This window comes from Hyla sarda, chromosome 2, assembly GCF_029499605.1.
Source record: "Hyla sarda isolate aHylSar1 chromosome 2, aHylSar1.hap1, whole genome shotgun sequence".
Taxonomy (NCBI): Eukaryota; Metazoa; Chordata; class Amphibia; order Anura; family Hylidae; genus Hyla; species Hyla sarda.
The window spans coordinates 358,421,076-358,442,908 of NC_079190.1; the positions used below are offsets into that span (position 1 = coordinate 358,421,076).

General features: G+C 42.9%; 1 protein-coding gene across 2 annotated transcripts in view; it reads right to left on the minus strand.

Moving 5' to 3' along the window:
- Positions 1-21,833, minus strand: part of TAFA3 (TAFA chemokine like family member 3) — a 402,721-nt gene that overhangs the window by 64,917 nt on the left and 315,971 nt on the right. The window lies entirely within an intron of this gene.

Here is a 21,833-nt window from a genome sequence, read left to right on the forward strand (position 1 = left end):
ATGTCAGGAGGTATCATTGGGATCTAGGAGCTGGTCTATATTGTTTTTCTGTGCCTACTGTGCCCTCTTGGCTAATAATTCATAGATTTCTATTTCTTTTATGTTGTATATAATAGAGAGCCAAACAAAAATGTGTGATCTATGACTTGATGGGAGCATGGCGTTCAGAGGAGTGCTGTGAGCCCTTTGGTTCAAGTGATCATGGGGGTCCAAGTGCCTCATATTCTACCTCTGCTAGCCATGACATAGCAGAAAACCAAAAATGTGCACAAGGGCTCACTTTCCCTTTATGTATTTCCCTAAATAGAGCTCATTAATCTACCACATGATAGTAATGATATTCAGCTTCAGCCTTGGCTTTCACACAACATACAAGTTAAATAAGGATTCGCCATATCTCCCACGTCACAGTACATTAAATAAAAATGTAGCACAGTTTGTACACTAGTCCCCTTGTGTTTTATGAACTCATCGATCTCCGAGCTAGAATATATAAAACACACATATGGGCTGTTAAATGTTACAGATCCAAGCTCATGAAAAAAAGGATTTAGTACATTTTTCACATATTCTGTTTTTAACTATTTACACAGGCATCCATGTACACAGGCTTTCATGTAGATCAATAATTTATGTCCACCATCTAGGTATTTCCTTTCACCAGTTCATTAAAACATTAAAAAAAGAATAATAATTATACTCATACTATGATCTATCCATGACTAAGGCTATATACTAGCCAAAACGTGTCGGATATTTCTCTTTGCTGCACTTTTGTTCTGTACGATTTTGGAATGGATTAATAAAGACAAAAAAAAGTTTCCTGAAATTGGTGCTGGAAATCCATGTTTTTTGACTAATTCTAGGATTCTTTATTTAGGACACATGGTCAGCACATAAAACCAACACGTTTCGGGTCAAGCAGGACCCTTAGTCATGGCATGATGCCATGACTAAGGGTCCTGCTTGACCCGAAACGCGTTGGTTTTATGTGCTGACCATGTGTCCTAAATAAAGAATCCTGTTTTGCATCCTACCTCGCTGGGCATTTCTTGCTTTCTGCTGAAAGTACAAGACCGGAGGCACTGCCGGCTAGTCCGTGCGAGGTGTGGGAGATGCAGCGGAGGTGAGTCGTCCTATCTACTTAATCCTTGTCTGCACTAACTTGTGGGTACAGACAGGTAGTGCATGTGACACTGATGACAACGGTACTCACCTTGTCCTGTTCTGTGCTGTCATTCTCTGGCAATCCTCCTAGGTATCTTCCGCTCTGGGTCCGACTTGGAGCATGGATGGAGCTTAGTAACTTCACCGCTGCTGTTCTCTGCTGGGTCCCACTGCTAGCAAACAGCAGCAGTGATGTCATTAACCCCTTTACTCAACAGCCTGTTTTGGCCTTAATGACCAAGGCCTTTTTTTCAAATCTGACATGCGTCTCTTTATGTGGTAATAACTTGTGGAATGCTTTTACTTATCAATCCAATTCCGAGATAGTTTTTTCGTGACATATTGTACTTTACATTAGTGGTAAATTTTGATTGATATATTCAGCGTTTTTTGTAAAAGTCACCGCTAATCATCAGGTACATGTACCTGATTTTGCGTAAACGGGTTAAGCTCCGCCCATGTTCCAAGTCAGGCCCGGAGCTGAAGATACCAAAGAGCATTGCCGGAGAACGACAGCATGGAACGGGACAAGGTAAAAACCATTGTCATCAGTGTCACCTGCACTACCTACCTGTACTGACAGGTTGGTGCATGTGACACTGATGACAGATTTCTTTTAACTCTTTTTTCAGGCCTGAGAGAAATAGAAGACTGACATAAAGAAAGACCAAGGCACCAGAGTTAAATTAAAATAGTATTGAACTCTCTCGGTGTTGCTTTGTTTATGACTAAGGTCAAGGGAAAGCACGGATGTCCTTAAGCAGTTCCTTGGAGATAGCTCAGAATGAATGAACTGTGCATGCTTAACTGCCACTTTATTCACATGGGGGACATAGGTCCTCCATTTTTACGACTTAGTGCTAGCCCTGACTACCATGTTCAATGTCAAATCTGTGTCAATAAGTGGCATGTCACTTTTATTTTTTGAAAACCCATGCCATAATTACTACGACACAGATTCCTATTAAAAATACGGATCTGCATGGTGGAATTTACATGAATTTCAGGCAAAATATGCATAGTTTTAATGCCAAATTGACAATTTTGGACAATAAACATGTTATAGACCTAAAAAATGATGCTTTATTTGGACTTAGTGTAAGAGAGGTTGGCACCTTGCTGGAAACACCATTTGGTAATCTCACTTATTAATGTTTGCAGTCACTTTAAGGGTTACAGTACATTTGGAGGTTTCCTTGCATTTGGAAATTTAGAAATATTGGACTATTAAGTCTAGTCACCCAGATGTCTGGTTGCTGAAAACTATTCCTGAATCAACAGGGCTCCTGTGGATCCTTTGGAGGCTAACCATTGCCTCAGTTGGCCCCTCAAATGGTACTTATGAGGAAACCTGCTATTCATCTCCATTTGCTCAGTATCGTTATCAGTTTTCATGACCATTAGACCACTACCTTTCACAGGACCACCCTTGGCTGTAAATGTATACACACCCAACACTTGTGCAACTACAGTGTGGCCCCTGACTGATTTTTTTCTTTGAGTCAGGGAGAGAGGCGCTTAGCCAAGTGACAGGGAACCTTTAAAGGGGTACTCTGCCCCTAAACTTCTTATCCCCTATCCAAAGGATAGGGGATAAGATGTCTGATCGCGGGGGTCCCGCCGCTGGGAACCCCCGCAATTTCGTCTGCGGCACCCCAGACATCCGGTGCAAACTTCGCTCCTTGCGAGATGACTGGCGATGAGGGGCAGAGGCGCATGATGTCGCGGCCATGCCCCCTCAATGCAAGTCTATGGGAGGGGGCATGATGGTCGTCACATAGAGACATAGAAAAATAGAATGTGTCGGCAGATAAGAACCATTTGGCCCATCTAGTCTGTCCAATCATCTGAATCCTCTCAATAGTCCCTGGCCCTATCTTATATGGAGGATAGCCCCCTCCGAAAGACTTGCATTGAGGGGGCGTGGCTGTGACATCATGAGCAGGGCGTGGCCGTGACGTCTTGAGCCTCCGGCACTGCAACCGATGCTCTAAACGAACGGTCCCCCATGATCAGACATCTTATCCGCTATCCTTTGGTTGAGGGATAAGATGTCTAGGGGCAGATTAACTCTTTAAGGCATACAAATAAATGTGGGGTGCTTGTGGTTTACCTTCTCTTACAAATGTCTTTCTTGAGCATAGTCCAGCAATGACAGGGTATAAGACAAATAGCCTTTGCTTTAGTTTTAGGTGTACATGATTGGTGACCATAGAACAGGGGTCATAAAACTGAAATCCGACAGAAACAAAAATAAAATATACCGGTGGGTAGATGTACAGGTAGAAGCTATGTATTTATCACCTTACTGGGTATTAAACTGCTAGTGACATTATTACAATCACCAATTTTCATTTATACTACTGCAGCTACCACCCAGTCTCCGATGTGGCCTCAGAATACATTGTGCAGATAAGAAAGTTACTATAAATCCTCTTTGTTTTCCTTGAGCAGTATACTAAGCAGTCACTTCTCAGCAGCATCAAGGCTTTTCTGTGGGTCTAGAGGCATTTCTGTAGGTGTGAATATATGATAAAGCATAATTTTACAAGTCAGATAATAAATGAAAACTGGATTTTACGGTGATAAACTCGGCGCAATTATGAGCTGATTTTATGTTGCTTTTGACCCAAGAGTAAATTCACCCTTCATCTCACTCTCTCTGGCATTCAGATCAGGAAGCGTGCCTTCATTTTATGATCTGATCTTCCTGTCATTAAAATTCTTGCAGCGTGTTCCCTCTGTGCCATAAAATAATGATGACCTATGATAGCATAAGGAAATCACAGCAAACAGTGCACACTGTTGGTCTGTCAGGCTATGAAAGTACTGATCCACATTACAAATGTGGCTACAAGAGGACCATTTCGAGGAGCTGTCAGACATTAGGATAGGTGTATAGCTTAATTAGGAAATGTCATATTGGAATAATAGTCGAAAAATGGAAGAGATCTACAAAGGAGGCATAACCGACAGCATCGCTGGAGTGAGGAGCGTGCAATATCCCTCACCCAGAGAAAGAGCTGTTCCGCAACATGGAATGCAAGCACACACCAGATTCTCTACAGAAAAGTGCACTTTTAGAAATTATTCAGATATAATGTGACTGTTATACACTGCGCTCTGGCCGGACATACGGGCCGTGAACGCATCTCCCCGTCCAGGACTGCCGCCAGCGGGGCTGTGATTGGCATTGCGGGATGCGCCCGCATGCGAGTCCCAGCCCGTCACTCACCTCTGTCCCCGGCCTCTGTTCCTCAGCTCTGCGCAGGAGCTTTGAAATTTAAAGGGCCAGTGCGCCCGTAATTAGTTTGACACCTGTATCTCTGTTATAAGTTCCAGCTCCTCCCTATTACCCTTGCCAGATCAATGTTTGCCTTAGCGCCTTAGAGAAAGCAGTATTTTGTGTTCCTTGCTGTGTTTCAGACCTTGCATTCCGTGACCTGACCGTGTTCCTAGCCACCTGCCTATTGACCTTCTGCTACCCTACTGACTACGCTCCTGTGCTGCCTGCCCAGACCTCTTGCTAGCTTGACTGCGTCCAGTCTATTTCCTTTTGTGCCACGCTTGACCTCAGCCGCCTGTGTGGTTGACTTGTGCCAGGGGTAGCGACCTGGGTGCCTCCTGCCGCAGCAAGTCCATCCCGCTTTGCGGAGGGCTCTGGTGAAAACCAGTGGCACCTTAGACTCCGCTCCCTGGCACAGCCCGTGTCATCTGCCACACAGGTCCAGCGGATCCACTACATCTCCTGCTCCAGACCACCATGGTATTGCGGATCTACTACCTCCTGAGTTCCAGTTGACTGCGGTGAGTCTTACAGTGACTTAAAAGCATGTATTTTCAAGCAAAAGATGACATATAGACATTAAGCCACTACATTTGGGGTGCTCAATAAATGTAATATTTTTAACACAGGCCAGTTTTGGACAAGCATGATAGGCACATTTTTACGCTTATGTTACTTTTGAAAATTCCTGCTTAACTGAATATTGTCACATCCCATAACCATCCTGCTCTTACTTGTTGCTCTCCACTTGATTCCACTGTAGTCAATGTCCCACTAATTGCTGCCATTCTCCTGCTTGAACTTCTACTGCTTTTTCACAGATACTCCTTTTATACTTTATCACAGGCAATCTATGTATAATGAATGTCCATCAGAATGTTCTTCAAGGGGTTATCCTAAGACTACAAGTTTTTCCCAATCTATAATATAGGGGATAACTAGCTGATCAAGGGGAAATAGATCACTGAGACTCCCATTGATCATGAGAATATGCGCACATATGCTCATGTGCCAACCCAATAATTTTCTATTGGACTTATGAACCTTGCCATCAGCCTTTAGCCCCAGACCTCTGAAAAAGCTCTATGGAGTGAAACACGTCAGGGCGTGTGTGTGTTTTCTAAACCAAGGATCACCAGATTTAGTGTCGCTGTACTGCAGACGGTGACTACATCTAGTCACTTTGTTGCATACAGTGCACTCCAGCATTTTTAATAAGGCTACAAGGTAGATATCAGAAGCATGATACAAAGCACAGTGGACATTTTAACTCATGAATCACTTGATACACAAATAAATATTTATCATTTTTTCTTTTATCTATAAATAAAATAAAAGATATAGTATATGGGTTAGGAACTCAAAGAAAGGTTTTTGTCGGTCTCTTTTGGGCCTTTGTGTTAGTAGACTTCTGAATACTACTAACCGCTGGATGAAGTGGTGGTCAAGCATGCTCATTCACTTGGTGGATAATTGACACTTATTCTTATGATTGATTGGGGTCCCAGATATGCTAGTTATCTCCTTTAATGCTTTAAGGACTCTACCACCAAAGCCTAGTGCCTAAGCAACATAGTCATTTAGACTTCACTGTTAAAAGGTATTCAACTGTTCTGGAAATGTTGGTATTCATTTTTGACCAAATCCTTCTGTTTGCTGCCCACCCCAATCTACTGCCTGTATACCATTACCCAACCTCTACCTAACAGAATACAATCCTGTTAACTGCCTTGAAATCCCGTTAGAGTATTATTTTCATCCATGCATCAGGTTTGCTATCAGAGATTACTCCAAGGTAGAGACCTCCTGAGGGAAAGTCTCTACTTTCTTTAACAGACAGGGAATAACTCTTAAACCTTAGACTCTGCCCCCTTGTTTAGCACTACCCCAAAACTCCACTACCAACCCAGCGGGTGCATTTAATCTCCAGCAGGCAGGTTGACAAACATCATAATATGGATTTGGGATAATGATAGGTCAGGGCATTACATCTATGGTCAGTCATCATGATTTGTGCCCATATCATGTTGTCTGGAACTGACTCAATAGGAGGAAAGAAAAACTATTATATAATATCCATTACAATTTTTTTGCATTATATTTTTAGATGCTGCAATACATGGTTGTATTAACATACACATTATATACTGTAGGATAACTCCTGCTGTATATAGTCAGAATATGGTTTTGTATCTCACGCAGCTCAAATGCCTTTTCCTTTCTGGTTGAAATAACTGGACATTTCAACAGGAATCCAAACCTGTTCTTTTCCGCTGATGACTTGATTTAACCCCCTCCTACCCATAGCCTTTGTAACCCGCTGTGCAAGGCTATGTGGCAACAAGGTTTACTCCTATAAAGTACTTCAAAGAGATTAACAAACTTCAATTTGTACAAGTAACAGGAACATTTTTTTTCTGCCAATGCAGCTTTCTTTATTAAATTGCCAACATAACCCAGTTATTCCAGGGCTTGTGTGTTATACTACTATTCAACAGATGGTGACTGTCAGCGGGCTTGACTTTATTCAAAAATTTAACATATATATTACTTTTTACATAAGCTAGAATCACAAGTTCAGATTGTAACAGATTCTTTCAATTCTTTCTGTCGCCCCTGGAGTCTGAGCTAACTGCTGCCGGCACCTGCTAGATAATTTGGACTGGTCTTTTAGAGGAAATTCTAATGTGCATGTATTATGCTTTCTTCAAGTAAATATTTTATAGCTAATAGATCCTAAGTCCGTAACACATGTAATGACAGGATGTTCGCAACGCTGCAGAAGCTTTTAAGACCTTAGAACTTGCAAAGAATCATGGTTCAATATAGCATTCTATGGCACCAAAATATTTATGTATATCATGTTATGTTGTCATATAAACACACCAAATACATGAGGTAACGCATTGGCACATCAGTGACTACAAATCACACACACTAAAAATTATGCCAGCTATTTGGGCATGCTGGGAGTTGTAGTTTGGCAACAGCTGGAAGCACCCTGGTTGGGAAACACTGCCAAAGTAAACCTTCGGGAGCTGTCCAGTGCTCAGGGACTCCCCTCTGGCAAGGTTAGGGTTAACAATCCCCCAGCGCATCAGGCCCAAGGCTGACATCACAATGGCACATGCGCAGATGACCCTCCTGAGCGAGGACGAACTGCGCATGCGCCCATCACGGGATCCGATTCACCGAAAGCATCCCAATTCGCATTCAGCTTAGAAGAAGCTGAAAGTAAGGAGGTGCGCGCTGATGACCCCAGAGGATTCAGTCGCGCGGGAGGCGGGCACGTACGGAGCGAGGGGCAGGCCGGCCTCCCACACACCACCCTCCACGGTGACGTCCCGATGGCAAGATGGCGGCAGAAGAAAAAAAAAAGTGGTCTAGGCAAGGCAGGAAGCAAATGAAGAAACCAGCTTCCGGGTCTGGAACCAAGGTAAGAAAAACACCACATACAGTACCAGTCGGGAAAAAAAAGCCATAATAACATATAGCCACAGTACTAACTAACTGCCACAAGTAGGTTAAGGCAGTGGAGAACCCCTTTAAGGATTATCTAAATAAAATGTATAAATTTATCAGGGGAGAGTACAGAGATCTTTCCCATGATGTGTTTATACCTAGAATGATATCTATAACAAGGGGGCGAGAAGATTTCTACACCAGCACATGGGGGTTCTTAACTGTAAGAGCAGTGAGACTATGGAACTCTTTGGTAGAAGAAGTGGTCATGGTGAACTCCATAAAAGAGTTCAAAAGGGGCCTGGATGCATTTCTGGGGATTAGTAATATTTCAGGCACTTGATTCTTAAAAATCTGCCTTATGGTTTTTATTTTTTTATTGCCTTTCTCTTCATCAACACTATAGTGCCATAGGCCGAACTAGATGGATATATGTCTTTTTTTTTAACCTTATAACTATGTTCCTATGAATTCCAGAAGAGCGTTGCCCAGAGTATTACACTACCTCTACCAGAGTGCCAACTTTCCATTTTCACATAGTTACATCCTGGTACCATTTCTTTCTAGCTAAGTGATGCAAATGCCCCAGCTATCCACATGATCTAAATGAGAATGGGATTTATCAGAACAGGTAATATTCCCATATTGTTCATGATATTGGTTTGGTGAAATTGGATGAAAAGGGTTTCTGCTCCCCTAACACCTCTATGACTCTAGTTCATTGGTTGTCACTTTTGCCACTTTTGCCACTTTTACATCTGATGGCCATATAACTAATATGAATTAGCAATAATCATTTTCATTATTATATGTATCATACAAACAATAACTATTTACCTAAAAGATATGTAAAAAAAAAAAAAAAGTCACAATTTACCTTCCTAATAGCTCCAAGGCTTGTGGCTACAGTTTTGTGTTTATTTCCTTTCTTGGTTTAGCAAACACTAAACCAAGAAAGGAAAATGTTAGAAAATGAAAGAAACTGTTGATTTATATGGTAAATAATAAAAGTGTCATAATATAAGTGATCATTAAGTGTAAGTGGTCATAAAATAACCAAAAATCAGGATGCCGCTCACTTTGCAGTGGTCAGACTGTTCATTCAGACATTGCTTAAAATGTTTATCAACTAATAAAAGAAATCTAATGTTTTCATTGTTACAATTTCTTTAGAAGCCACTTCCCTCAGATTGATGTTTAGCTAAAGTAACCAGCCCTGACCTTCAACCTAAATATGCAACATATAGATGTACAGGGGCGTAGCTAGAAACCAAGGAGCCCCAATGCGAAAAATTGTTCTGGGCCCCCCTACTCCCTGATGACCCGCTTCCCTAATCCCTGACAACTCCGTTCTTGTCCGCACAAAGATATCAGTGACTACAGCGCTGATGGGACACAGTCAGGAGAATATACAGTGATATAAGTCACTTACAGACAGGGCAGGACTGGGACCAAAAAAAGGCCCAGACATTTTAGAATAAGAAGTTCATTTTTATAATGGGGGTCCTACTGATGGGACCACTGTACCCTCTAAATATATTATTGCCACACCCCGTACCCCCTGAATATAATACTACCACACCCAGTACCCCCTCAAAATAATATTGCCACACACTGTATCCCTAAATATAATATTGCCACCCACTGTACCCCCTGAATATAAAACTGCCACACACTTTACCCTCTAAATATAATACTGCCAACCACTGTACCCCTGAATCTAATACTGCCACACACTGTACCCCTTGAATATATTACTGCCACCAACTGTACCCTATGAATATAATACTGCTATACCCTCACCTCCACCACACCAATCCTTGGTATCCTCGCCCCTGCACTCCATGTCCCCCCCCCCCCACCCTCAGTCTTCTCATTATCCCGTTATTCCACCCCTGGGACTCCATCCCCGGTCTTCACATCCTTCTATCCTCCCCCCCCCACGCACCCCTTCCTCACCCCATCCTCAGTCTTTTCATCATTACACCCACTCTGCCCCCCCCCTTCCCATCCTCATTCTGCTCATCATTGCATTTCTTCCCCACACTGGACCCCGTTCCTCATTATTTTAATCACCACTGCTCCCCCACAACCCCCCGGACCCTCGGACCCCCCCACAACCATCTTCGTTCCCCTTTCATTACATCACCCCCACACCCGATCCTCGGTCTCCTCACCTTTGCGGAGATCCGCGGTGCTGTGCTGGGCTGCCGGGGAGGCTGCTGTTACTGTTCCACTGCCGGGCATAGCTATTGCAAGAGTCAGAGGCCGGTGTTTATTCTTTCTGCAGAATTCTGCCTAGAAAATCCCAATGGGACTTTAAATTGTGTGGGGGTAAATTCCAAGCGAAATTAAAGGGGTTATCCAGGAAAAAACTGTTTTATATATATCAACTGGCTCCAGAAAGTATTTTCCAGGAATACCCCTTTAACTCCGATTCCAGGCATTGTTGATCCCCTGATGGTGAATTCATAATGTGCATGGGACCTTACAGTGTGAGTCCACATTACAATGGGACAATCGAGTGATTTGATAATTTTTGAAAGAGGCATGACCATCAGTACTAGACTAGTTGGGTCCAGTAATTCAAAAGCTGCCAACTTTATAGGGTTTTCTGGTGAACTGTGTCCAAAGTATACAAAAAAGGGTGTGATCAAGGCAAAAGGAGATCCTATGCCACTACGCAACTTAGCGATGAAAGGGGTCAAAAGAGGATGTCAAGAATCACTCTGAATAGCACAGTCAAGGAAATCTCAGTCAAATACAATGCTGGCTCTATAACTAAGGTTCTATTGACAACATCTGAGAAATCTATTTGAGAGTCAAGGAAGATATTAAAATACAAGCAAAAGTGGACACATTTTGAGATGAAGCCAGCTGAAAAACAGATCCATCCTATCTATTTCTTTTTTCAGAAAGAACCAGGAGAAGAGCACGCTAAATGGACAAACTTACAATGTAAGTCTTGGGTTTCGTACTGGTAAAGGTAAGAAAAACTCACGGCACACGATGGTCATGCTTCTTCCATTTATTCCCAACAAGAGTTCACTTCACATGTCGGGAGGGGGTAGAGAAGAGACGGGACCCGTCTCTTCTCTACTCCCTACCTACATTTGAAGTGACCTCTTGTTGGGAATAAATGGAAGAAGCATGACCATCGTGTGCTGTGAGTCCCGTCTCTTCTCTACCCCCTCCCGACATGTGAAGTGACCTCTTGTTGGGAATAAATGGAAGAAGCATGACCATTGTGTGCCGTGAGTTTTTCTTACCTTTACCAGTACGAATTTTGCAGTTCTTGTCTCACATCACTGAGCACCGATACAAGTCAAATGTTGTAAATTGCATTGAGGGACTAGCTTCAGCAAGGTGTGTTATCAGGTGGAAGTTGTAGCAGTGCCGACTGAGTTTTCTTCAGACAACTAAGTCTTGGGTTTGTCTTGGTCAGCCTTGCTTTCCTCCCAGCTGTATCTAGAAATTGGTCAGGGTCTGAACACTCAGAACCTGATAGATCAAAGCTTTTGACATGGCAAGTTTTTTTTAAAGTAACAGGTTCACTCTAAAATTTGCTGTTCACAGGCTAAGAAAATAGCAGTAGGTTTTTTATGCGTGAAATTTGCAGCTAGTATGGGAATAGTTAAATGCACCCAAAAGAGCCAAATTTTTCTCAATGCACAACTCATTGAGGGAGATTTGTCAAAGCCTGTGCAGAGGAAAATTGGAGCAGTTGCCAATAGCAACAAATCAACTTGCTTCTTTTATTTTTAAAAAAGCCTATGAAAAATTAAAGAAGCAATCTGATTGGTTTCTATGGGCAGCGGGTTAACTTTTCCTCTACACAGGTTTCAATAAATCTCCCCCATTGTTCCATAGCATACAAGGGCTATAACAGCAGATTACCAGTCTGAGCGCAATTTGCAAGAAGCTTTCCTATGTAGATCGTCCTTATTCCTCAACATGATAGGTACTTTATTGCTTCCATCAGTGTGTGATTGGTCGGCATTTGACTCAACCAATCACATTTATTTTTTTCCAGAAAGCCCTGTATATGTTGTACAGGAAATGCTATGTAATAAAACATGATCTTCTTGAAAAGCGTATTATCACGGTTAATGCTGTATTATCTGGTTTTGAAAACGTACTAGCTGGATTCATTGACCTTTTGCATTTCATTTGCAACAGATATAATTATTATGCAAAATAGCTTATTTGCACTAGGCATCTTTCATGCTCATTAACTTTGAGGATAACTGGACGAGACTAAAATGTTCCTCAAAATACACGTAGCTGTCTCTGGAAATAATATTCAGACTGATTTTACAATAAAAATAAATGTTTCTGTTTATCTTTTTTAATAACTAAAAAAAATGGAAAAAGGGGAGTGATTCAAACTTTTATTGGGGGTGGTCCTCATTCAAATTTATAATCTCTTTTTTTCAGCTTTTACCTTTTTTTTGTCCCCATAAGGCACTATTTCATGCAATTTTTAGATTGAATACACTGTTCAATCCTGTGCCATAGTACAGCATTGATCAGTGTTATTGGCGCTACATTGATAAAGGCTGCAGAAGCTTCTTGCAGCATCGGATGGCCAAGGAGGACGGTAAGGGACCTCCCACCATACTTACAGCTGATCAGAACAATGTGATTTTTTCCGAGGGTGTCCCAATCAGCTCTACTAAGCTACCAGCATAAGTTTTTTCCTGTATTTTCCTGTGTCTGTATTAGACACCACAATCAACTTTGATCAATGCATCCAAAGGATTAATGCCGGACATCTGCCTGATCGGCAAAGTTTGCATTAGCCGTTTATCCTGGCTTCTTATAGCAACCAGGACCCACTGGTTATGATGCACACTAAGCTCCTAAGGGTGTTTCATATAACATGAGCAGGACTAAGGTATACAGGTACGCCCAATGCCCTTAACCCCTTAAGGACCAAGGGCGTACGGGTACGCCTTTGCTCCCTGGTACTTAAGGACCAAGGGCGTACCTGTACGCCTGTGGGAATTTCGGTCCCCACCCCGCGCAAATGCCCAGGGGGGGCATCGTACCCCCACCCCCCATATCGGCGATCGGCGCAAATCGCAAGTTAATTCACACTTGCGATTTGCGCGATTCCGGGTCATTATGGGTCTATGGTTACCCGGTGACCCGGAATATAAGGGGGATCGTGGTTGTCTAAGACACCCACAATCCCCCTGAAGGCATAGGAGTGAGGTGGCAGGGGTGCCACCCCTCCTATCCCTGCTATTGGTGGTCTAGACGCGACCACCAATAGCGGATCGGGGGCGGGGGGTTTACTTTCGTTTTCCCCGTCCTGCCCACCCACAATAGGCGGGGCAGAACGGGGAAACGACGGGCGCCGAAGGTCCACTTACCCCTCCGGAGGCTGCGGGCGAAGATCTTGGTGATCGGCGGGCGGCGATGTCATGCAGCAGGCTCCCTGGATCCGACTGAAGCTGGTAAGTTGCCTAGCAACATCTGGAGGGCAACAGTCCGAGACCACTATACAGGTCTCTATACTGTAGCACTCCAGATGTTGCAAAACTACAACTCCCAGCATGCCCAGACAGCTGTTTGGGAATGCTGGGATTTGTAGTTTTGCAACAGCTGGAGGGCTACAGTTTGAGACCACTATATGGTAGTCTCTGAACTATAGCCCTCCAGATCTTGCAAAACTACAACTTCTAGCATGCCCACACAACTGTTTGCTGTCTGGGCATGCTGGGATTTGTAGTTTTGCAACATCTGGAGGGCCACAGTTTGCAGTGGTCTCTATACTGTAGCTCTCCAGATGTTGCAAAACTGCGACTCCCAGAATGCTGGGAGTTGTAGTTGCGATCCCTCCAGCTGTTTCATAACTACATCTCCCAGCATGCCCTTCGGCAATCAGTACATGCTGGGAGTTGTAGTTTTGCAATAGCTGGAGGCACACTGGTTGGAAAATATTGAGTTAGATAACAGAACCTAACTGAAGGTTTTTCAACCAGTGTGCCTCCAGCTGTTGCAAAAGTACAACTCCTAGCATGCATGGTCTGTCAGTACATGTTGCGAGTTGTGGTTTTGAAACTGCTGGAGGTTTGCCCCCCATGTGAATGTACAGGGTACATTCACACGGGCAGGTTTACAGTAAGTTTTCTGGTTCAAGTATGAGCTGCGGCAAATTTTTCGCCGCAGCTCAAACTCCTAGCAGGGAACTCACTGTAAACCTGCCCGTGTGAATGTACCTTAAAAATACTACACTACACTAACACATAATAAAGGGTAAAACACTACATATACACCCCCTTACACTGCCCCCCCCCCCCCTGAAAAACGTCTTGTACGGCAGTGTTTCCAAAACGAAGCCTCCAGCTGTTGCAAAACATCAACTCCCAGCATTTCTGGACAGCCACTGACTGTCCAGGCATGCTGGGAGTTTAGCAATAGCTGGAGGCACCCTGTTGGGGAATCACTGGCGTAGAATACCCCTATGTCCACCCGTATGCAATCCCTAATTTAGTTCTCAAATGTGCATGGTGCTCTCTCACTTCAGAGCCCTGTCGTATTTCAAGGAAACAGTTTAGGGCCACATATGGGGTATTTCCATACTCGGGAGAAATTGTACTACAAATATTGGGGGGCTTTTTCTTTTTTTACCCCTTATGAAAAGGAAAAGTTGGTGTGTACACCAGCCTGTTAGTGTAAAACATTGTATGTTGCCCCATACTTTTTATTTTCACAAGAGGTAAAAGGAAAAAAAGACCCCCAAAATTTTTTACGCAATTTCTCCTGAGTACGGAAATACCCCATATGTGGGCGTAAAATGATCTGCGGACGCATAACAAGGCTCAGGAGTGAGAGTGCACTATGTACATTTGAGGCCTAAATTTGGGATTTGCACAGGGGTGGCTAATTTTACAGCGGTTCTGACATAAACTAAAAAAATTAATACTAACATGTGACCCCATTTTGGAAACTACACCCCTCACGGAATGTAGCAAGGGGTATAGTGAGCCTTAAGACCCCACAGGTGTTTGACAAATTTTTGGTAAAGTTGGATGGGAAAATGAAAAAAAATATCTTTTTTCACAAAAATGCTGGTGTTACCCTAAATTTTTCATTTTCACAAGGGAAAATAGGAAAAAAGCCCCCCAAAATTTGTAGCCCCATTTCTTCTGAGTAAGAAAATACCCCATATGTGTATGAAAAGTGCTCTGCGGGTGCACTACAATGCTCAGAAGAGAAGGAGCGCCATTGGGATTTTGAAAATGTGTCCGGAATTGAAGGCCACGTGTGTTTACAAAGCCCCCATAGTGCCAGAACAGTGGACCCCCCAACATGTGACCCCATTTTGGAAACTACACCCCTCTCGTAATGTAATAAGGGGTACAGTGAGCATTTACGCCCCACAGGTGTCTGACAGATTTTTGGAACAGTGGTCTGTGAAAATGAAAAATTAAATTTTTTTATTTGCTCAGCCCACTGTTCCAAAGATCTGTCAAATGCCAGTGGGGTGTAAATGCTCACTGCACCTCTTATTACATTACGTGACGGGTATAGTTTCCAAAATGGGGTACATGTGTGGGGGTTCCACTATTCTGGCACCACGGGGGGCTTTGTAAACGCACATGGCCCCTGACTTCCATTCCAAACAAATTCACTCTTCAAAAGCTCAATGGCGCGCCTCCTCTTCTGAGCATTGTAGTTCGACCGCAGAGCACTTGACGTCCACACATGGGGTATTTCCATACTCAGAAGAAATGTGGTTACAAATTTTGGGAGTAATTTTCTCCTATTACTCCTTGTAAAAATGTTAAATTTGGGGAAAAAACTGCATTTTAGGGAAAATTTTTAATTTTTTTCCGTTACACATCCAACTTTAACAAAAAGTCGTGAAATACCTGTGAGGTGTTAAGGCTCACTGTATGCCTTGTTATGTTCCTTGAGGGGTGTAGTTTCCAAAATAGTATGCCATGTGGGTATTTTTGCTGTTCGGACACCATAGGGGCTTCCTAAATGCGACATGCCCCCCCCCCTCCCCCCAAAACCATTTCAGCTAAATTTGCTTTCCAAAAGCCAAATGTGACTCCTTCTCTTCTGAGCATTTTAGTTCGCCCGCAGTGCACTTGACATCCACACATGGGGTATTTCCATACCCAGAAGAGATGGGGTTACAAATTTTGGGGGGCATTTTCTCCCATTACCTTTTATAAAAATGGTAAATTTTGGGGAAAAAACTGCGCTTTAGTGAAAAAAATTTTTTTCATTTACACATCCGACTTTTACGAAAAGTCTTCAAACACCTGTGGGGGTACTAAGGCTCACTGGACCCCTGGTTACGTGCCTTGAGGGGTGTAGTTTCCAAAATGGTATGCCATGTGGGTGGTTTTCTGCTGTTCTGGCACCATAGGGGCCATGTGACATGCCCCCCAAAAACCATTTCAGAAAAGCTCACTCTCCAAAATCCCACTGTCACTCGTTCCATTCTGAGCCCTTTACTGTGCCCGCCGAACACTTGACATACACATATGAGGTATTTTCTTACTCGAGGAGATTGGGATAACAATTTTGAGAGGATTTTTCTCCTATTACTACTTGTAAAAATTCAAAAACTGGATCTACAAGAACATGCGAGTGTAAAAAATGAAGATTTTGAATTTTCTCCTTCACTTTGCTGCTATTCCTGTGAAACACCTAAAGGGTTAACACACTTACTGAATGTCATTTTGAATACTTTGAGGGGTGCAGTATTTATAATGGGGTCATTTGTGGGGTATGTCTAATAAGAAAGCCCTTCAAATCCACTTCAAACCTGAACTGGTCCATGATAAATTCAGATTTTGAAAATTTTGTGAAGAATTGAAAAATTGCTGCTGAACTTTGAAGCCCTCTGATGTCTTCCAAAAGTAAAAACATGTCAACTTTATGATGCAAACATAAAGTAGACATATTGTATTTGTGAATCAATATATAATTTATTTGGAATGTCTATTTTCCTTACAAGCAGAGAGCTTCAAAGTTAGAAAAATGCAAAATTAATGCAAAGAATTTTTCACCAAGAAATGTATCAACAAAATTTTACCACTAACATAAAGTAGAATATGTCACGAAAAAACAATCTCGGAATCAGAATGAAAGGTAAAAGCATCCCAGAGTTATTAATGGTGAAAGTGGTCAGATGTGCAAAAAACGCTCTGGTCCTACAGTGAAAAATGGCCTGGTCCTTAAGCGGTTAAGGACCACGGGTGTACGGGTCTCCCATATCGGGATGCCTGCTGAAATCATTCAGCAGGCATCCCGTTGCAATGCCGACTGGGATCCTGAGAGCCCCTCATGTCGGCGATCACCGCAGATCGCACCGGCGATCTGCAGTGATTCCGGTCATACGGGTCACATGTGACCCAATGACCCAGAATTAGAAGGGGATCCGCGGTGTAGTATACACCACCAATCACCTCCTGTTGCTGGGGGGAGGTGGCAATCCTGTCACCCACCCAGGAGCACCGCTATTGGTCAGACTTTTGCTATTGTCCCCTTTTCTCAGCTCTGCTCACCCACTGAGTTCAGTCAGTGGGAGGCTGAGAAAAGAAGCCAGGGACCCCCCTCTCTGCCAAGATCTGTGCCCCTCAGGACAGAAGAAGTGGTCTGCTGCCTCCTGTAGTCAGGGTGAGTTTTTCTGTTAGGGAAAGGTAGGGGTGTAAAAAAAAATTTAAATTTTTAAATCCCCGACCCCTTAATAGGTCCTCAAGGGTCTGCCACAGATTTTGCAGTGCAACCTGTGCCCTATTAGGGTTTCAGGGCACTGCGATTTTTCACCCTTTTCTTTTTTTTGGCCGCAGAGTTTTTTTTTTTTTTGTGATTTCTAATCACACACCATTGTATATATAGTATACACCAAGCACATACACACTTCCCTGACCCCCCCCCCCCCCCCCCCGTGACCGGCTTTACAAAGTGAGGCCGGTCATGTATCACTTTGGGGCCAAATTTTGGGAGGGCTACATACCCCTCAGCGAGCTCCTGGTAGATGAGTCTCTTATCAATTTTAAGGGGAGACTCATCTTCCCCCAATATATTCCCTCGAAGCGCGTACAGGTGATTATATGAGGGACGGGATTCCCGTATTAACCCCCAGAATGTCCCCCCACTCTGGGTGTTAGCGGGAAACTCGTCGGACCTTGTGCACCCATTGCTGGATAAGGGTTACCACGTGTACGTGGACAACTTTTATACCAGCATCCCTCTGTTCACATCCCTTGCTGCCATATCCACATCCACTTTTGGAAGAACCAGAGAGGCCTCCCTCAAAATTTTGTTCAGACGCCTATGCCCAAGGGTGAGTCTCATGCCCTTACCCATGAAAACCTGTTGCTGGTCAGGTATAAAGATAAGAGGGATCCCTTTGAGGTACCACAACAACGGTCCTCAAGCCTGATTGTATTCTGTACTATAATCAGTCTATAGTATATAGTTGATCTCTCTCATCAAGTCCTCAAGCCATACATGGCGATGCGGAAAACCCTGGTATGATACAAAAAAGTTGCTGTCTACTTGGTACAGGTTGCCATGTTCAACTCTTTTGTACTGTCCCAGTACGCTGGCAGCACAGGGAGATTTCTCCAGTTACAAGAAGAAGTCCTAAGGGCCCTGATCTTTGGCGACTGGGAAAGAGCAGAACATAGTTCCCAAGGAACTGAAGTTATAGGTGCCAGGATGGTCCCAGGCCAACACTTTCCAGGTGAGGTCCTCCACACTGGGAAGAAGAGACGATCCCAGAAAAAATTCAGAGTGTGTCACAAGAGGGGGATACGGAAGGACACCACCACTCAGTGTGACACTTGCCTTGATCATCCGGGCCTCTGCATTAAAAACTGCTCCAGGGAGTATCACACTTCCATGGAGTACTACATTTTCCTTTTCATTTTAATTTCCCATAATTTGACCCCAATGTACCAAGTCCAGAGTACATTCCAAATTTTAACCCCATATACAACTAAATTGCCCTTTTTTACGTTGCCTCAAATGCGCAGTGCTCTCTCTCCATCTTAACTGCGCCCGCAGTGTACTTGACGTCCACACATGGGGTATTTCCATACTCAGAAGAGATGGGGTTACAAATTTTGGGGGGCATTTTCTCCTATTACCCCTTGTAAAAATGTTAAATTTGTGGGAAAACCAGCATTATAGTGAAAAAAAATCATTTACACATCAAACTTTAACAAAAAGTCGTCAAACACCTATGGGGTGATAAGGCTCACTTTACCCCTTGTTACGTTCCTTGAGGGGTGTAGTTTCCAAAATATTGTGCCATGTGTTTTTTTCTTTTTGCTTTCCATAGGGGCTTCCTAAATGTGACATGCCCCCCGAAAACCATTTCAGAAAAACTCACTTTCCAAAATCCCTTTGTCGCTCCTTCACTTCTGAGCACTTTACATACACATTTGAGGTATTTCCTTAATCAATAGCAATTGTGTTACACATTTTGGGGGGGGGGGGATTTCTCTCCTTTTACCCCTTGTAAAAATTCAAAAACTGGGTCTACAAGAACATGCCAGTGTAAAAAATGAAGATTTTTAATTCTCTCTTCACTGTGCTGCTGTTCCTGTGAAACACCTAAAGGATTAACACACTTAGTGAATATCATTTTGAATACTTTGAGGGGTGTAGTTTTTATAATGGGGTCATTTATGGGGTATTTCTAAAATGAAGGTGTTAAAGGGATTATCCAGACAGAAAAAGTGTGGGAACTCACCAAAGATTTTCACTCAAGGGCTGGTCCTGCAGGACTCCTGCTAATGGGAAAAGGGTTCCTGCTGTGAAAAGAGTACAGGAACTCCATTCCCCTGCGTTCCTGCCAGACTTGAGCTCTGCTCTAACCACAGCATAGGGGATAGCATATTTTGCAGATTGCGAACACGTTAGCCTTCAGCTGTCCATTTGATGTTGTAGTTTTGTAACGCTCGTAACCTATCTGTGCTTGCTTTAACTTGTTCACAATCTGCCACTGACAAATGACTAATGTATGTACATGTGAATTGGTTAGTGTTAAAAAGATAGAAATCTTTAGAAATGCTATATTCTATTAGTTTTCTGATATGCAGCTTACTTTCTGTTCCCGGTAAACAGATTTTACCATCTATATCTCGAACAGACATAGTGTAAAATATTTAAGAAACATGTTGGTGGTATCAAGAAGGCAGCGCGTCCGCCATCCGCGCACCTATGATTCTGCGCTGATTGCCAGATTGTCTCTCATGCAGTTAATCAGGAGTGGGCATCATTCTTAAGTGACTCCTGAAACGACCAATTTACAGTTTGCTGGAGGGCAGAGCTCGAAGACACATGTTTGATTTCATTTCCCATTCACGACACATACATTGTGACCTTGTCTGATGCATGTGCCTCATTTTTTTTCCCATACAGACTGCAACAGTAGTAAAACGACTGTACTCCGTTAGTTAGTGCTTAAAGAAAAAAGTAGCAATGGTGTGCATAATATCAAAAGAGTCTTGATTTATTAAACATCAAGGCAAAGATTTTCTGACCATATTTTACAAAGATAGATTAATAATTTATGACTGGAAAGCACACAGATTCTCGCTTTCTTTCAGAAGGGCTTGGAAATCCTGCAACGCTCAAAAATGCTTAGATGAAAATAGTATATTTACTGATCTCACATAAAGTAAAAGCTGTATTTACCAAACGTTGACATTTATGCATACAGAGGACTGAAATGATATGTAGACAGACAAATAGATGAACCCCATAACTAATTGAGGCTAAGCACATACTCCATTCAGCCATAACGTTAAGACCACTGTTGGGTGAATAACATTATCCTGTGACAGTGGCACCTGTCAGGCGATGGGATGAATTAGGCAGCAACAGAACAGTTAGTTCTTGAAGATGTGTCAGGGTCGCCTTTCGTTGGGTGGTCCAGTTAAAGGCAAATTATGGGTAGGAGGTGACATTTTTGTTACTTGGAATGATGCCAGTGTGGTATATATTGATGATTATTGTTGAGAACATGTGTATTTATTTATTTTTTCTTCACAACAAATAGTGGCACATCTATTTGTCTTGTATGATAGGAGATATTTTTAAACCACCATTACGAGTATACTTAGTTCATTTTATATATATATATATATATATATATATATATATATATATATATATATATATATATATACAAAAAATGTGGTCTCAAATGGCAGGAGGTGCTCAACCCCAAATGCGGTTGTGCATTTATACTGGGGGAGCAGATCCTGCCCTTGTAGTCCATTGCTAGGGGCGATCCCCAGCATAAAAATGCATACAATGGAGGATGCCTGCAGCGGACTACAAGTGCCACAATAGAATCCTACACTAGATAGACGGTGTGGACGTGTAACAATTAGAATAATACAATACAGGAATACGGGTGCACTACTGTGGTAGATGTATACAATGACATTGGCTAATCCCTCAACACTGATGTTAAAATTGAGACATTCGCCAGTATATGCTTATATGAAGGACATACCAGAGCCCGCACACCAATGCCAAGGTTTCTCAAACTGGCCCCTGTTTTGCTTATCACGCACAGGTAGGATTAGTGTTAGGTCCCGCACGTTGGTGTGCGGGCTCTGGTATGTCCTTCATATAAGAATATATTGGCTAATGTCTCAGTTTTAACATCAGTGTTGAGGGATAGCCAATGTCATTGTATATATCTACCACAGTAGTGCACCCATATTCCTGTATTGTATTATTCTAATTGTTACACATCCATACCGTCTATCTGGTGTAGGATTCTATTGTGGCACTTGTAGTCCGCTGCAGGCATCCTCCATTGTATGCATTTTTATGCTGGGGATTGCCCCTAGCAATGGACTACAAGGTCAGGATCTGCTCCCCCAGTATAAATGCACAACCGCATTTGGAGTTGAGCCCC